General features: G+C 40.1%; 1 long non-coding RNA gene across 1 annotated transcript in view; it reads left to right on the forward strand.

The window, feature by feature from the left end:
• The window catches only part of LOC112105349, a 108,837-nt gene extending 91,686 nt beyond the window's left edge, over positions 1-17,151 (forward strand). Inside the window, exon 3 of the long non-coding RNA XR_002908007.2 lies at positions 17,011-17,151. This is a non-coding gene — a long non-coding RNA (uncharacterized LOC112105349). The remainder of the gene's footprint in view (positions 1-17,010) is intronic.
• Positions 17,152-17,401: the final 250 nt, after the last annotated feature.

The raw sequence follows: 17,401 nt of genomic DNA on the forward strand, positions 1-17,401 counted from the left end.
CATGGGTGAAAATGAGTTTATTGGTTTCCATCTGTTTGTAGTCCTCACACCACCACACAGTTTAGTGCAGCTCTGCATGATTCCTAGTTTCCTCTTACGAGAGGTCTAGCACTCCAATAACAGTATGTGGCTTAGCCAGGTTGAGACTGAGCTGCATTGGCAGAGCTACATGGGGAAAGTTGCACATCACTTAACCTTTCTATAGTGTATCTGGCATGAACCAATGCTATTAGAGTCTCATTTTCATGAGCACTCAATTCATTCATACATTGTACACTTTATAAAAAGGTGCTTCCTACCCAGACTGGATCAGTATTCATTATATGAGAAGTAATATGTGCTAGTTATTCCACAATGTCCTTATTCCAAAAGTAGATAACTATATCTTTGTAAATATTTTTCCTCCTGTTTTCTTATTACTCTTCTGTATTGCTCTCTTCATGTCTGATCCTACACTTACACACGAGTATGCCCCTTGACTGCTCTTATGTACATAAATGTTTGAAGGGGAGAGGAGCCCATGAAGAATTCACATTTCCCTTACCCCTTCTTCTTTGGCTCTGTCAACATTACTTCTTTTTTCTTCAGGTTTTCCCCACCTTTAAAATCTTTCTTTCTCTCTGTCAAGGTTCCTTCCCCACTCTGAACTCTAGGGTACAGATGTGGGGACCTGCATGAAAACCTCTAAGCTTAACTACCAGCTTAGATCTGCATTTGCTGCCACCGCCAAAATGATTTATGAGTTATTTGGGAAACTCTGTCTACCCCTTCCCCCCACGCCCAGAATATCTCCCTCCCAAGTACTATAACCTTTCCCTAGGTAGCCTTGAGAGACTTTTCCACCAATTTCCTGGTGAACACCGATCCAAACCCTTGGATCTTAAAACAAGGAAAAATCAATCAGGTTCTTAAAAAGAAGGCTTTTAATTAAAGAAAGAAAGGTAAAAATCATCTCTGTAAAATCAGGATGGAAAATAACTTTACAGGGTAATCAGATTCAAAGAGCCCAGAGGAACCCCCTCTAGCCTTAGGTTCAAAGTTACAGCAAACAGAGGTAAACCCTCTAGGAAAAGGAACATTTACAAGTTGAGAAAACAAAGATAAACCTAACATCCCTTGCCTGGCTGTTACTTACAAGTTTGAAATATGAGAGACTTGTTCAGAAGATTTGGAGAGCATGGATTGATGTCTGGTCCCTCTTAGTCCCAAGAGCGAACAACCCCCAAAACAAAGAGCACAAACAAAAGCCTTCCCCCCCACCAAGATTTGAAAGTATCTTGTCCCCTTATTGGTCCTTTGGGTCAGGTGTCAGCCAGGTTACCTGAGCTTCTTAACCCATTACAGGTAAAAGGATTTTGGAGTCTCTGGCCAGGAGGAATTTTATAGTATTGAACACAGGAGGGCTGTTACCCTTCCCTTTATAGTTATGACACTCTCTAAATATGGAGAAGTTCTGTTCTGAAGCTAATGCTTCCAAAATAAAAGAATAAATATCAGACTTTGCCTGCACTAAGTTACAGCATGGATTCTTTATCCTGGATAAAAAGAGTCAGCAGGGGAGGGCAGACTTCAGACGGTCATCCTTCTAAAATGAGAGAAACAAGGAGGGTGAGGTGATATCTTTTATTGGATCAACTCCTGTTGGTGAGAGAGAGAAACTTTCGAGCTTACACAGAGCTCTTCTTCAGATCTGGGAAACATACTGAGAGTATCACAACCTAATACAAAATAGAAGAGATTGTTTAGCGTAAGTGTTTAATGAATATTTCAAGGGAACAATTCAAGGTAAAGTGACCCATTAACACCCCTCCAGTAATGGAGGAAAATGTTAGTGGGCCTGACCCTGAGAGAGGCTAAGTACCGTCATTTTAATAAATACAAAGTATCTCTTGAGATCAGACCAAATATTCTTTCCTTCAGCGCAAATAGTTCAGCTGGTTAAACTGGGGGTAGCTCTATGTATTTTGCCGCCCCAAGCACGGCAGTGAGGCAGGCTTTGGTGGCATGCCTGCGGGAGGTCCGCTGGTAACGCGGATTCGGCGGCATGCCTGCGGGAGGTCCGCCGGTCCCGCGCCTTCGGCGTACCCGCCGCCGAAGCCGTGGGACCGGTGGACCTCCCCCAGGCATGCCCCCACAGCGACCAGCAGGCCGTCCCCTGCAGCTTGCCGCCCCAGGCATGCGCTTGGTGCGGCTGGTGCCTGGAGCCACCGCTGGGTTAAACTAAGCCTGGGAACAGGTTTTTTACAGCACTAGCTGAGAGAACTGGTCAGTTCTTATCACTGAATGCTCAAAGAAAGAGGGAGGTGCTTAATTTTCTGAACTGCATTCTTTTTATTTATTCATGTTGGCATTCTCAAAGCATCTTGAATACTGTGAAATAGTCAGACAGGCATACAGTTTGTAAATATCTTTAAATAATTTTATAGGTGTTACCAAATCTATAGCTATATCTTATGTCTGCAAAGCGAGTGAGGACAAAGATTTTGTAGCGTGGAAATATAAGGCTCCTTCAAGGAATAGGCCTCTGGATTGATTATAAGTGGGTAGAAATGAAAATCTGCAAGACCTGCATTTAACTGAGGGGCTGGGAATTTTTAGTATTTTTTCCAAAAACTTATGGTGACTGCTTTAAGGTAATTAGCCTGCATATTTTTGCCTATTTTTCTTTTTTATTGTCTTTTCTATAATTTCCTCTCTGCATTATATGGATTTTCCACTCATCATCCTTTTGGTTTCAGACTCTCTCTTAAGTAAATTCATCCTTTGGAGTTTGTTCCAAAAATTTGGGGCACTATGTTCTTTGACCTGCATAGTTTCCTAAGAATTATCATATGCTCTGGTTGGTTGATGACAGTAAATATGCCTATACGGTTCACAGAATTCTTGTAAACATGTCGTGTCTTGTGTGAAAATGTCATCCGTGTTGGGCTAATATGATTGCCCAATCTGGATTTCTGCAAAAATTGCAAGGTAGCATTTCACATATATTTCCAATTTTGAGTTTTGAGCTGGGGTCTGTGAGGTCTTGGAAGCCACAAGATATTTATGCTGGTCCCCTAATTGGTTGATCCAATGTGCTTGAGAGTCAACAGAAGCCTTTTTGACCTATTTCCTCAGAGAGTGTCTCTGTTCTCTGTGTGATGTTTTTGAACTGTTCTGGTAAAATAAATAAATAAAAATTCCAGGGATTTGAGCCTTGGTGTTTCCCTCACAGACACTAACATGGATTTCTGCAGAATGTCTCCATCTCACATCCCTGGCAGCTGCATCATGCTGCACCAGCACTTCTCACTACTGCAGTGCAGTTAGGAGATCTGCTTCCCCTTTAAGGCCGTACTGGAATGGGGTCCCTCCATATTGCTCAAAGACACTAGTGCTCACTAGGCATTTCACTAGTGAAGTGAGCCTAACATCCTTCAAGATTAGTCATCTTCTTCTATCACCATTTGCATCATGCATTGGTCTTCCTGCCCTACCCCTGCAAGAAGACAAAACCAGGTCAGAGTAAGGGAGAGGGACTGTTACAGGGCCTGTGAAGGGAAAGTGATTTATAAAGGGAAAGAAGGTTGAGGGAACTCAAGAAGATTTTGACAGGTTTGAATATTTCACCCACATCTTAGGATGTTTATCTAAGCTCAGGTCTTAACCTGTCGCATTTCCTTCGCATTGCAATGTAGTTTCTTTATGATGGGGCTGGTTTACTCTTATACGTACTGTAGCATGGTGAAGGTGGGATTTCCTTTTACTGTATTCACTTAAGCCAGTGGAATCTTTGTGCTCCCCACACAGGGCCTGCAAGAACAATGAGAGCCAATGAGAGCACAATGTGGATAGGCACAATTTGGCCTTAGGTCTGTAGTTGGAACAAACTCTTAAGGGAGCTTCAGGAATACCTGCTCTAAATTATTTCTTAAAGTCTTTAAGAAATAACTTGGAGCTGTTGTATAACTGCAAAGCCAAAAAAAAAACCCAAAAAAACCCAACCCCTAAAGACTCCAAATGAATTTTGCACCTGCTTTCATTTGGAAAATGTCAGTCCCTACAGCAGTGTTTCCCAAACGGTGATACGCGGAACACTGGTGTTCCGCACGATGTCAATAGGAGTTCCATGAAAGAATCATAATTTTAAAAAAGGGTCTTAAAATTTTTTTTAATTTTAAATTTGGCATAATTGAAGCATAGTTTACAACTCTTTTTGAATGACTATAATTTAACATAAAACTCTTTTTCCAGTTATTGGTAGATTTCGTATTGAATATCATGGCGTAAAGAGAACGTGGCACGCAAGCATGTTGACGTCTACCCCTTTAGGGCACGTTTCAGTTAGTGACATCGTACCCCTTCCGCTTCGAGGCTGCACGAACTGCAGCGGTATGCACACACCATTCTCTTTACACCATGTTGAATATAACATATTCACTCAACACGTTCAAACCTGTGGGTCTTTACCGTGTGTGCAATAAGCACAACTAAACTAGCTTCGCTCAAAACAATATAAATATTTGTGACAAACAAAATTTGACAAAAATCAGTATTTCTAAATATTGTTACTAAACCTAATCACCATGGATTTGTGGCTAAAAGAAGGAACGTTGAAACGAAAAGCAAGTTCTTCTGGTACTCCAACTGTGGCCGAAATAAACAAGCAAAATATTGTGACGCTTCAAAGTGAGGATGAACAATTTTTGTTGCCGAAAAATCTGTTAGTACTAGTGAGTTATCCAAGGTGAAAGAATTTCCACCGAAGTATATCAAAAAACAAGAAGAAGCAGGTGTTAAAAGACGGAAATGAAAGTATGATGAAAGTTATTTGTCTTTCGGTTTTACGTGTGTTAGAAATAAAGATGTTCCTGATGCGCAGTGCGTCGTGTGCAACAAAATACTAGCAAACAGTTAATTGGCTCCTGCTAAACTTCATAGGCATTTGGAAACCAAGCATGCTGAATACAAAGACAAAGATATACGTTTTTTCAAGAGGAAGCATGACTCACTTGAAAATTGTAAACTTTCGATGATTAAAATTGGTAAAACAAACAATAAAAGTGCAACAGAGGCATCTTATCGAGTAAGTTACCATATAGCGCTTGCCGGAGAAGCTCACACTATTGGAGAAACGCTTATCAAGCCTTGCGCGAAAGATATTGTAACTTGCATGTTGAGTGAGCAGTCTGGTAAAAAAATTGATGCTGTACAGTTGTCAAATAATACTGTTGCATGCCGTATTAAAGATCTTGCCGATGAAATAGAAGAAGAGCTAGTTTGCCGACTGAAAATTTGCCATGAGTATTCATTGCAGCTAGATGAGTCCACTGACATTTCAGGACTTGCTGTGCTACTAGTATTTGTCCGATATAGAATTAATAATATTATTATTATGTGAATCTTATGTGAATCTCTGCAAAGCAACACAACTGGAGAAGAAATATTCAACCGCATCAACAACTTTTCAGAAAGCATGAAATTAGTTGGGGAAAATGTATTGATGTATGTACTGACGGTGCTCGGGCAATGATCGGGAAGATGAAGGGAGTTGTAACGCGAATCATAAGTGTGGCACCAGAAAGCACTAAGAGCCATTGTATTCTACACAGACAAGCACTTGCAGTTAAAAAAAATACCAGCATATCTGAAAATTGTGCTCAATGAAGCAGTACAAATGATCAATTTTGTCAAATCTCAACCACTTCAATCCAGGTTATTTAAAATTTTGTGTGAGGAAATGGGTAGTCAGCACAAAGCGCTTCTTTTACATACGGAAGTGAGGTGGCTAGCCAGAGGAAAAGTGCTTGTGAGGCTTTTTGAGCTTCATAGTGAACTACTGGTATTCTTCACTTCAGATAATTCAGGACGAAAATTTAATGACTGACAAATTCCTTATGGCTAATGAGACTTGCGTATCTTGCAGATATTTTTGCAAAATTAAATGAAATTAATCTGTCGCTGCAAGGAAAGAATGTGACCATTTTTACTACAATGGATAAAAATTTGTCGTTAAAAAAGAAACTGGACTTCTGGGCATCTTCTGTAGAACAGCATAACTTTGACTGCTTCCCTACAGTACATGAATTTCTGACTGAAATAAATTCTGCAGTGCATGAAGAAGTTTCCAGCACCATTTTACAGCACTTACATGACTTGTGGGCCTCTTTATTAGAATATTATTAGAATATTTTCCTACAACTACTGATGATAATGCTTGGGTTCGAAATCCGTTTGTAACTACAGCTAAACCAGTCGGCTTTACTGTGCATGATTCTGAAAGCCTAATTGACTTAATTTCTGACTCTGATTTGAAACAAAAATGTAAGGATTTTCCGCTGAATAATTTTGGGAGCAGCCTAATAGAAGAGTACTCTAATGTGGCTAAACGTGCAGTTCGAGTGCTCCTTCCTTTTGCTACAACTTATTTGTGTGAGACGGGATTTTCGTATTATACTGCAACAAAAACCAAATCTGGGAATAGACTTGATGCTGCGCCTGACATGAAGATTCAACTTTCCAGCATTACTCCTAATATGAAGCGAATTTGTGATAGAAAAATGCAGAAACACCAATCCCATTAAATCCAAACTTGTTTTTCTGTTTATAAAAATAGATTTTCCTAGTAAAAATCTAATTTGTTTGGTGTTTGTGTATATATAAAAATAGGTTTTTTTAAGTAGAACACTGTTTTTAATTTTGACTGTTGCACTTGATTTTTGTACTACTTTATACACGCTTTCCAGTTAGAAATTGTTAGTTCAAGTTATTTTAAATTTGTATTTTTGCTTTGTTTTATAAAATAAAATATATTTGAGCATAAATAACACAATTTTTATTTGAAAACCACACGACTACAAAATAATATTATAAGTGTTCCATAATAGGCTAAAAAGTGTTCCGTGGCCAAAAAAGTTTGGGAAACGCTGCCCTACAGCATGCCTTTATGCACCACTAGCTCTTTGCCTTTTCAAAATGTTCCTAGTAAGCAGAATACTGGGCAAAAAAAGATATAGGATCTATTCTGGGTTCTGCCACTGGTTGCCTGTGTTGCCTTAGGCCAGTCACTTAAATTTCCCTGAGCCTGTTTTCCCATCTGTAAAATGGGATAGTAGTACCCTCGCTGCCCGACAGAGCTGTTGAGATTTTGCTCATTGATGTTTGTAAAGCACTAAAGTAGAAGACATCATAGAAAGGCAAAGTATGATCATTATGAAAGATCTGAGCTCTCAAAATTAAATAGTCTGTTTTTTTACAGCATAAAGGACTGAAGATATTACACAGATTTTTTTATTACATTATTGAATAAAATGGTTTGCTGTTGATGTATTTTTATTTGTTTCCTGGCTTTTCAATGGATGGAAGTCATATGAAGGGAGTTACAACGGGAAGAAAAAAGTGTACAGGCCAATATCTTGTTGGAGCACTACCATCTTGATGACTAGAATGTCCCATTTCTAATAAAAAGCCTTACAGTTCTGTTTGAACAAGCCCATAATGGGCTCCTAGCTTTTCCATCATACAGCTCATCATTTTATTCAGTAAAAAAATACAGACTTCTCTGGTTTTGGCCACAGCTTTTTCCTTGGCTCAGTTACTGCAAAGCTGAATGCTAATATAGGACACAAAAGTTCCTGGATACAGCTCCCACAGAACTGCAGCTCACAACTTTGGCAACCCTATCCCAACTACTTCAAAGCCAGAATGTATGGACGGTAGCCATACAGATTAAACTGAGTTGATTTAATAGAGAGTGGTCACAGGAAACAGAGCAGTAATATGTACAGAGAGGGGACAGCTCTCAAAAGAGAACATCACTCCTATAGATGACTAACCTTTAAGTTGACGCCTTTATGGCCTCTGCTCACGGCAATCCTGATGTTTACAAAACACATTTCCAATAAACCTTGAACTATGAGCACAAGAAAGATGACTTGCCTACTGCATTCTAATTTTTTTACTCCTACACATTCATCACTAATCCTTGGTCAGAGCAAACCAGATGTAAATTAATCTTCATGTTTATCCTTTGCCGCAACTTTTTTGCAAAGCTTACAAGTACTTAACCAACTGAGACACATTATTTTATTCCATTAACAAAAAACCCTTCAAAAACCGTACACCACTTTATGCACTATCCTTCACTGAGTTACCATATTATTGTACTGGTAGTTGCCCCTTTACTTCTCCCGCAATGTCCTTATTACTCTATTATTATCCTCTCAATATAGTTTGTCTAATACAGGCTTGTAAGCTTTTTGAGCACAGGGTCATGTTCTTTCAGCTTTTTAGGAGGCACTTAGCAAACATTTTGAGTGCCATGATAGAAAATAAATAATGGTAATGACAAAGGACTGCTTAGATTATGTCCTTACATCTTATTGCTTGTTGACTGTAGGAACAACTGTTGCATGGGCTCAGCTAGATTCCTTTCTTGATAAGCCATTTTATACACCAACATATTGCCTGTCAAGGAATTGCATGCACAAGCAAGCAATCCGTTCCCATGGGCCAAGGTGTTTTCATCAGACACATTATGTCACAGGCATTTTTTCCTCAAAATGTTTAATCATACACATTTCATCATGCCAATGGTTTGATTTATTGTTACAAATACATTTGATTTCTTACACACACTGTACATATTTTAATGAAAACTAGCTAACTACACTCAAGAAAATCTAACTAGAGTGGCACAATGATGGTGGAGTCTCACATCAGTCTCAACAAACAAGGATTCAGCAGTGTAGTGTCATGAACAGGTTAGCTGGAAATTCAAAAAGTAGGCTATCTAGACCATGATCTAAAAAAGCACTTAAGCACATGAGTTGTCCCATCAACTCCAATGGGATAACTCATGTTTAAAGTTAAACATGTGCTTAATACTTTTCTGGCTTTAATGGTAAAAAATACCTTTCTTCTTGCTTTTATAGACTTAAAAACACTATGTAACAAAACTAAACCAAGAAATTATGTAAATACACTTAATTGTATTTTAAATAAATATTCATAAACTTTGAACCTAGATATGAAAATAATATTCTTACAGAAAATAACCTCAAACAAAATCTCCTCAACTATATGTAAATATTTGTAAAAGGGTAAGAATAACAAAAACAGAAAAAGGGTGGTGGAGTATGAGAAATGTAGGTAAATATGGGAGGAATAAAGAGAACTTCAGAGTTTTATTTAGATCAGTAGAATTTTCCCAGTCACTTATATATTAACAGAACACTGTGATCTCCCATTCAAAAGTGAAGGGCAGGTTTAAATTCCTCTCAGGAGTTCTGATATTGTGGGCTCCTGAAGGGCACAACTATATTACATATTATATTTTTGAATGTCTTGATTGATTGATTGATTGAATATTGACAGTGTAATTTCTTCTATGCTGAAGCATGCTTTTGACTCTGCATCACAATTAGGGCCCAAGACTGTAAGGTGCTAAACACCATCAAACTCATGGAGCCAGCAACTCTAAAACAAATGGGAACTAAAGGCACTCACGCATCTTACAGCACCAGGCCCTTACTATTTCTGTATTGGATGGTAAGTTTGAACAACTTTTCACTCCTATGAATTAGTTCCATTGAAAACTTAAAAGTGGAAGTCTGGCAATATGCTATCCTTCTCTCTCCAGTACAGCTGGTATGTTTCCTCCCCTACATTACTTTTCCGGGACCTATACCTCTTTTATTTACAATCTCAGATGGCAAGGTTCAGGGTTCTGCAGTGCATCAGACTCCCACAGCATCATCTTTTTATCTGAGACATATTTAACTGTCTATCTTATTCTTCAGTTTCTATAACAACAAGGATAGTTTTCTTAATTTATCATGAGTAATCTCAGTTTCAGAGGCTAGTGCACTGGCCCATGTAAACAACTTCGTACCTTTTTCAGTCTTGGGAGAACAACCAATCATGTGGGTTTAAAATCCTATAGATAAGCAGGTACCTGAGCCTGCTATCCACTCACGTATTTGGAAGCACTTACACTTTCTAAACTTGTTTTCCATTTTCATCTGCCAGGCGTAGAATGATGTTGTTATCTATGGCAAAGATGACTGCTTAGTGACCTTTGAGCATGTTTTTGCAGCCTGTGGTGATCCCACCCTTCTGTAAAACCTGCACTTTAGACTCTGTTGCATCGGTGTTATGCACTGGTATAACACTCCTCTGCAAGTGGAGGGCTGTGGCATACAGTGGAGTCTGGAATGCAGAAGTAGGATGGAATACATGAGATTGGGGTTTGAAATACCTTTATCCGATTGTGAACTCAGTACTTCAAAGTGGAGGTGCATACCTATTTGACGTGACTAATTAGAACATAGATATAGAACCTAATCCAAAGCCCAGTAAGTCATGGGGGTCATTCCACTTTTCAGTGGGCTGATGTCAGTTGAGCTACACTCATTTACATTAGCTGAGGAGCTGGCCCAGAATTGGATCCTAAGTATAAATTCTGAGGTACAGAGGGAATGACAGGAAGGGACTGCAAAGAAAAGGAATCAGGAAACTGGAATATGTAGCAGGCAACTCCAGTTACAAGTGCCCTGAGCCTCTATTAGCTTCCTTTTTAGCCCCCTAATCCTCTTCAACCCCTCACCTTCCTCAAAGCATCCATGAACAAAGACAAGGAAAGAGCAGTTTTAATCCATTGACAGGAATAATAGAAAAGGAGAGGGTGCTAACATACTTTTCCTTGATTGTTGGGCACTCATTTTAGATCAGAGGTGGGCAAACTACGGCCCGCGGGCCATATCCGGCCCGCGGGACCGTCCTGCCTGGCTCTTGAGCTCCCGGCTGGGGAGGCCAGCCCCCGGCCCCTCCCCTGCTGTCCTCCCTCCCCCACAGCCACGCCGCCGCATGGGCAGTGCTCTGGGCGGTGGGGTTCTGCGCTCCTGCCGAGCAGTGCGGCAGCGTGTCTGGCTCCGTCCGGGCGGCACGGCTGCCAGACATGCTGTTCTGAGTGGCATGGTAAAGGGGCCGGGGGGTTGGATAAGGGGCAGAGGGTCCCGGGGGGCAGTCAGGGGACAGAGAGCTGGGGGCAGTTGGATGGGGTGGAGGTTCTGGAGAGGTCAGGGGATGGGGAGGGGGGCTGGATAAGCGTGGGAGTCCTGGGGGACCTGTCAGGGGATGGGGGTGTGGATAGGGGTCAGAGCAGTCAGAGGACTGGGAGCAGGGGGAGGGGGGCAGTCAGGGGGTGGGAAGTGGGAGGGGTCAGATAGGGGACGGGGGCCAGGCAGTTTGGGGAGGCACAGCCTTCCCTACCCGGCCCTCCATATAGTTTTGCAACCCTAATGTGGCCCTCAGGCCAAAAAGTTTGCCCACCCCTGTTTTAGATCCTCTTGAAAAAAACATTTAAAAAAACATGAAATGTGGTAAATATATTAACGCTCAGTGGTGCAGCCCTGGAGCTGTCTGAGCTCCTCGGCCCCTCCTTTCTCAAAACAAATCCAGCAAAATAAGAAACACAGATTAGAAGAGTAGCTGCCCTTAAATTTATTCCAGGTACTCTAGGTAACTAATTTCAGTATTTGCAATTATACAACAGTATTTGCAGTATCCAAGATATTTCCAATAAGGACCCGAGTAAGTATAGAAGTAGTAAAAAGGAATTGTACAGATAGGACAGCATTTCCAGTTTTAGCTATCATTCAGTTGCCTTCCACATGTAATTTAAAATCTGGAAAGTTTGGAGCATTACAATATATTTTTATATTCCTTTTAGGTTTTTTTCTTTTGAAATAATGTATCTTAAACTGTCAGTTGTCCTTATACTTTTTCAGCAAGAACAAACCACAAGTTGTGGGATGATACTGTATTTTTTTTTTCTAGAATTATTGTTTGATGTCTTGATGTCTTCTGACTCTGTCAGGTGATCCCTTTTCAGACCAATTATTTTTGACCACTGTAACCAAAAGAGCTGACTCTTGCATGAAAAAATATTCTTCTGTTACCAGTTTTCCAGTGGTAATTGTCTATAATTACAGTACATGCTCACCCTCTTTATTAAAGATCTTAAACTCTTGTGCAGTTAATCTACATGAAAAATACAAGCTTGTCCTTTCTCCTGCAAGGCTAATATCTGTCCCAACTTGTGTTGAATTGATCTTCTTGTTCGTTCCAATGAGTTGAAGGTCTTTTTATGAAAGTCATAGAGTGATTTTCATTCCAGCCATGATATGAGAGAATTGAATTTACTTAGCCTGCTAAACAATCCTTTTGTAATGAATTGATTACTTTTCAGTTGTACCACTCGTGTGCTGGATGGAATCAGACCTATCCGGCTCTACATCATAGGCCCTATCCCCATATTGCTAATGGAAATGGAGTGAAATCTGAGTCCCATATAAGTCTATGTGAGTTTTGCCATTTACTCCAAAAGGGCCAGAATTTCACCCATTATTCTTTAGTTCAAATGGTGTAGCGGTGTGTGTTTTGTGGAGGATCTCAGGCATTGCCCCCCTTAGACTTCTGAGTGGCTACAGTGTACAGCATAATGACAAAAATATAGTCCTAGTTGGCTGAAGATTGTTAATGCTGTGCTTTGTTGCTAAGGTGTGAAATAACATGGTATGTCACTAATGTTTGCCACATCTATACGTTTATGAGAGATTAGAATATAAGTGGAAGATATGAACCTAGTGGGGAAAAGACAGGAGCAGTGTCAATAGGTAAATGCTGTTTCATATTCTTTGTGTTATCAGCATAAGAAGCAAATAAGCAATTTGTCTGCACAGAAACTGATAATAAATGAGTTTTACAATGTTTTGTAAAGTGAGCTAAACAACAACATCCAGCAACACAATGCATGCCAGTGGAACAAGCGGCAGTGAAAGCAGCCCAGGCAAATATGTACAATAGATTATGATTCATCCAAGAGAGTATGAATGGAAGAAGATTACTTTGTTGTTTCAGCTGGGTCTGAAGGCCGATTGGGCCCAGAAGGATAGTTCATAATCTTCTTCATTCTGTCTAAATGGAAAGAGCTAATGAGAGTTTGTTGTATTTGCTTTGCCTTCCAATGTCCTGGTGAAATGGTCTGCATCTGAGAATGCAGGAGTGTTCAGAGTTAGAATTCAACAGCTTGCCTTTTCCACAGTAGTATATTGCAATGCCAGGATGCACTTAAACTAATGTTGCAGTGAGGTTCCACCCACGGCTTCTGTCTCCTTAAAAATGCCCTAAGATGGTTAATTCATGAACACACTTTTCCTGTGGGCAGCTGCCAGTTGAGCTGTATATTTTCCCTTTAAACTTTGAACAAGAGTCATTCTTCCTTTCAGTGTCTGGCAAGCATTGCACAGGAGACATTAGCTCCTTCTGCTTTGGTTTTCTCTATCTGGCTGTGTGGTTATCATTGTTTAAATCATTCATGATTAAAACAAGCAGCCTAAATAACTGAGACTGGGAATACTGGATTGAGATAATAGCTACTTTTTTAAGGGGAGAGATTCTTGCATAATCAGCTGCTTTCCACTATATAGTTTCCCTTCTCCCATCCTCAAGCTCCTTTGTCATTGCAACCCTCGCTCTGAGGATTGCCAGTACCTCCCTTCAGAGACAATCAGCATTTACCTAAGTATTGTCTGGGGCCAGGATTCAGAAGGGATGCAAGGTTCTCCTGCCATCACCTTTCACACCCTGTGCCCTGACTCATGGTGTGCGGCTTTTGCAGTACTGCCTTTCCACTAAGTAATACACTTTAGACTACATGATGGAGTAGCTCTCCTTTGAATACCTATGGTGTTGTTTGGTCATTTAATTACTAACTGCTGGACTTTAATGTAACACACTGGACCTTGATGGGTGTATGTAACTAGCAGTTTTAACATCCTACATTAATAATAAATATTGAGATGGGATCTGCCATAAAAGATGCATTTACCAAAACCTTGGTCCGTAAACATTTTACATACTTTATAAAGAAATAGTAACTAACAAAAAGCAGTAGCCAGGGTAGGTCCAGTGACGTTCACTAAGGCCTGGTCTACACTGGGGGGGATTCATCTAAGATACGCAACTTCAGCTACGAGAATAGCGTAGCTGAAGTCGACATATTTTAGATCGACTTAGAATCACTTACTTCACATCCTCATGGCGCGGGATCAATGGCCACCGCTCCTCCGTCGACTTTGCTTCCGCCTCTCGCCGAGCTGGTGTTCAGCAGTCGACGGGAGAGCGATCAGGGATCGATTTATCGCGTCTACACTACACGTGATACATCGATCCCTGATAGATCGATCGCTACCCGCCGATCTGGCGGGTAGTGTAGACGTACCCTAAGAGTTGTACAAAATGTGTATGTAATTAGCTTCTCTAAAATAAAACTGTATGAAAGCTTCAACAAAAAGTTAGTGCTACCCACACTATCAGGAAATACATTTTCCCTTAGGCAGCATCTCAGATGTACTAAGAGTGAACGTGGGCTAGGAGCCACAATCCTTTAGGACTATTTCATAATCCTTTAAATTAATGAAAGGCATCCTTAAATTAACTACTTCTCTTGCTGGTTGTAATATACTGCAGCTATTTCAGAAAACAGTTACTGTGAACCTTTGTGTCTTGATTTCTACAGCAAAATCTTTTAAAGATGCAGAACAGCTTGTGGCAAACAGAATTATGGCATGTTTAATTACAAACTGTTAATGACTTAGTAACCCTTCTCATAGTATTGTAAAACTTGCCACTTTGCCTGTTCACCTCCTTGTGGCCTGCAAACCTTAGACTTTCACTTCACAAACACTTCCAATTCACATTGAAATAGGTGCCAGACAGAGCACATCTGTAGATTTGGCCAGGTCATATCTTGAACTGTAGCGGTAGACTTTGTGAATCAGAAGACAAGCAAAGGTTGAAGCCATTTCCCTCTGAGAACAACTTCAAAATCCCCTTTTTTAAACAAAAAGAAGTTTTCCATGGCACTTACTCACAATATGTTTCCAGGAAAATTATCCAAAATAAATATAAGCCAAGATTCCAGTTCTCAGAAAACCAAAAAAAAAACAACCCCTCAGACATATTTCCTTTTTGAGGCAGAACATATATGCTAAGCAAGAAACAATAACTTTACTTCCATATTATACTGATTTAAATATTATATTGATGCATTGTAAACCAGTCAATTAGCATAACACTGGCTATTATGAACCAAGTATCCACTTAGAATTGTACATGATTGGTTAAGATTATCAATGAAACATAAACTGAATTTCATCTAACTTTAGACCATTCAAACCCAATCTTGAAAGTCACTCAATAAATCATCTTAAGGGAATGTTTTTGCAGCGTGAATCTTCTGCATTTTCTTAAGGTTGTATTTTTAAAAGCTTGTCTGTTTGCTACATAGAAAGAAAATAAAAATAGACACTTTAATAGAGTGGGCCCCATTCTCATACCAATTGTTCTTCACTGGTGGCAATTATAGTGTACTCCAGAGCTAATTATTCCTAATGGAACCATGTAAGTTGGGGGAACCATTTTAGGTCAAATAAGAATGGACCCTTCACTGAAAAAGTGAACCAAACTTTTTAGGAAGATTGAAAAAGTTTGGTTAATGAAAAAATCAATATCGTGTGCCACTGACCCAAAAGAGTCTCTTCTTCCAGAACCTCATTTTCTTATCCCTGCAAATGAAAGAGATTCTCTATCAAGTTTGCCAAATGTTATGGTCCATAAACTTCTCTGGGTCACCCTACCCTTAGAAAATACCTACTTCATGGCTCCAATAACTCCTAAATCAACACTTTATAAGTTGGACTGAAGGAAATGGGTAGTTGTCCAAACAAACACTTCACATGGCTTTCAGTTGAAATTGCTACTCTCTGGAGTATAATCACATACTCGTGGAAACTGGAGTTGGAGAGGATCTGTTATGTCATCCAGTTCACCCTCTGCCAGTGTGTGATTGTTCTCTACAGTGTATTTTTTAGTACTATGGCCAATCTAGCTTTCAATCTCCCAAGAGACGCTACTTGTATCACTTTAGCAATTCCTGCCAACCACATGTGCCTTCTCTTGACTCTGGCTGGTTTGTGAAAAGGGTAAAGGATTTGGAAGGGTTCTTTTGAAATTCAAAACACATCCAATATCTTTGGGATAAATCATGACTCAAAAAGGCCGCTACTCACACTATTTAAACCCTGCAAGATCTGATTCATGTGGCCCACATGAACTGGGCCTTGCATGGCTTGGTCTTAGGGCTGGTAATAGAATAAACCTTTCAGACAAACTTAGAGGGTCTAAGGAATCTATAGACTCCTCCCTTTTCCTATCCGACAATCCCAGTCCCTCTTAACATAACTGCTAGTGTCTTCAGGGGGTGATAGAGGTTGGGGGATGAGGGTAACACTGAGTGAACAACCTCTGCCCTGATTCAGAAATGCCTACACCAAGGTTGATGTTTATCACTTACAAAAGATCCCAACATCAATGAAATTCTACCCCTGAATTGGATTTGATTTAGAGTATACCCTTTACCATCCTCGGAAGGGGCCTGAATGTATGTCACCAAGATATCATGGAATTTCCTATTCTCCTTTCTCTGAGGAACGATCTTCCTGAACAGTAGGACATGGCTGCCCTTTTCAGGTTGGATGCACACAGTCAGTCCAAATGGGGAGTTCTCGCTACCCCTGCAGTTTTTATTCAAGGTGTTTCACCACTATGTTACAGAAGATAGTTGATAGAAAACTAAAGACCTTGCTCATTGGCTTCCCCACCAATGGAGAGGATGCCTCCTCCACCTAGTGAGTGCATTGTTCTGACAATTTGGTTCCTATTTGAGACCTTGGGGATATGGGAGGTTTCAGATATTCCTTATTTGGCCTGTTGCCTATTGATTCCCTATGGATTGCTTTGTAGAGATCCAGAAGAGCCAATATAGGTTACTATTACTGACCGTTCCATGGAGGTTGAAGAGCGAGAAGGCCCTCACATTGAGCTGTGTCCAAAGTTTGTGTGCTTGATCAAATGGAAACAATGTCAGGATTGAATATTAAAAGCCAGGTGTTCCTTTTACTTTTTCAGGAAGTCTGAATGGCACGTGCACCTTCGGAGTGGGATCCTGACAGAGAAACTACTTCTGAAGAAAAGAGAAACTTCCCCATGTGGCTGTACATCATTCAGTGTCATGAAGAATCATCCCTTTCTTGAAGACTGACCCTTATATAGTGAGGTAGCAGGGTGAGTAGGAAGACGTCAACATTTTGGTATGAGGAGTTCTATAGCCCTGACTCAGTGTTATTCTGATGTCAGGAAAAGATAAACATGACTAACTGTAGAAGAATAGTATGACATTATTTCCATAGTGTATAAAAAATATTGTCTATAAAGGGTTCAATCTCAAATGAAGTTCTTCATTTATATTGCAGCTGATAACATATAAGATCATGCAAATATTTTTGGAATTTGCCGTTTA

The sequence above is a fragment of the Terrapene carolina genome, unplaced genomic scaffold (assembly GCF_002925995.2).
Source record: "Terrapene carolina triunguis isolate 2854851 unplaced genomic scaffold, T_m_triunguis-2.0 Scaffold62, whole genome shotgun sequence".
NCBI lineage: Eukaryota > Metazoa > Chordata > Testudines > Emydidae > Terrapene > Terrapene triunguis.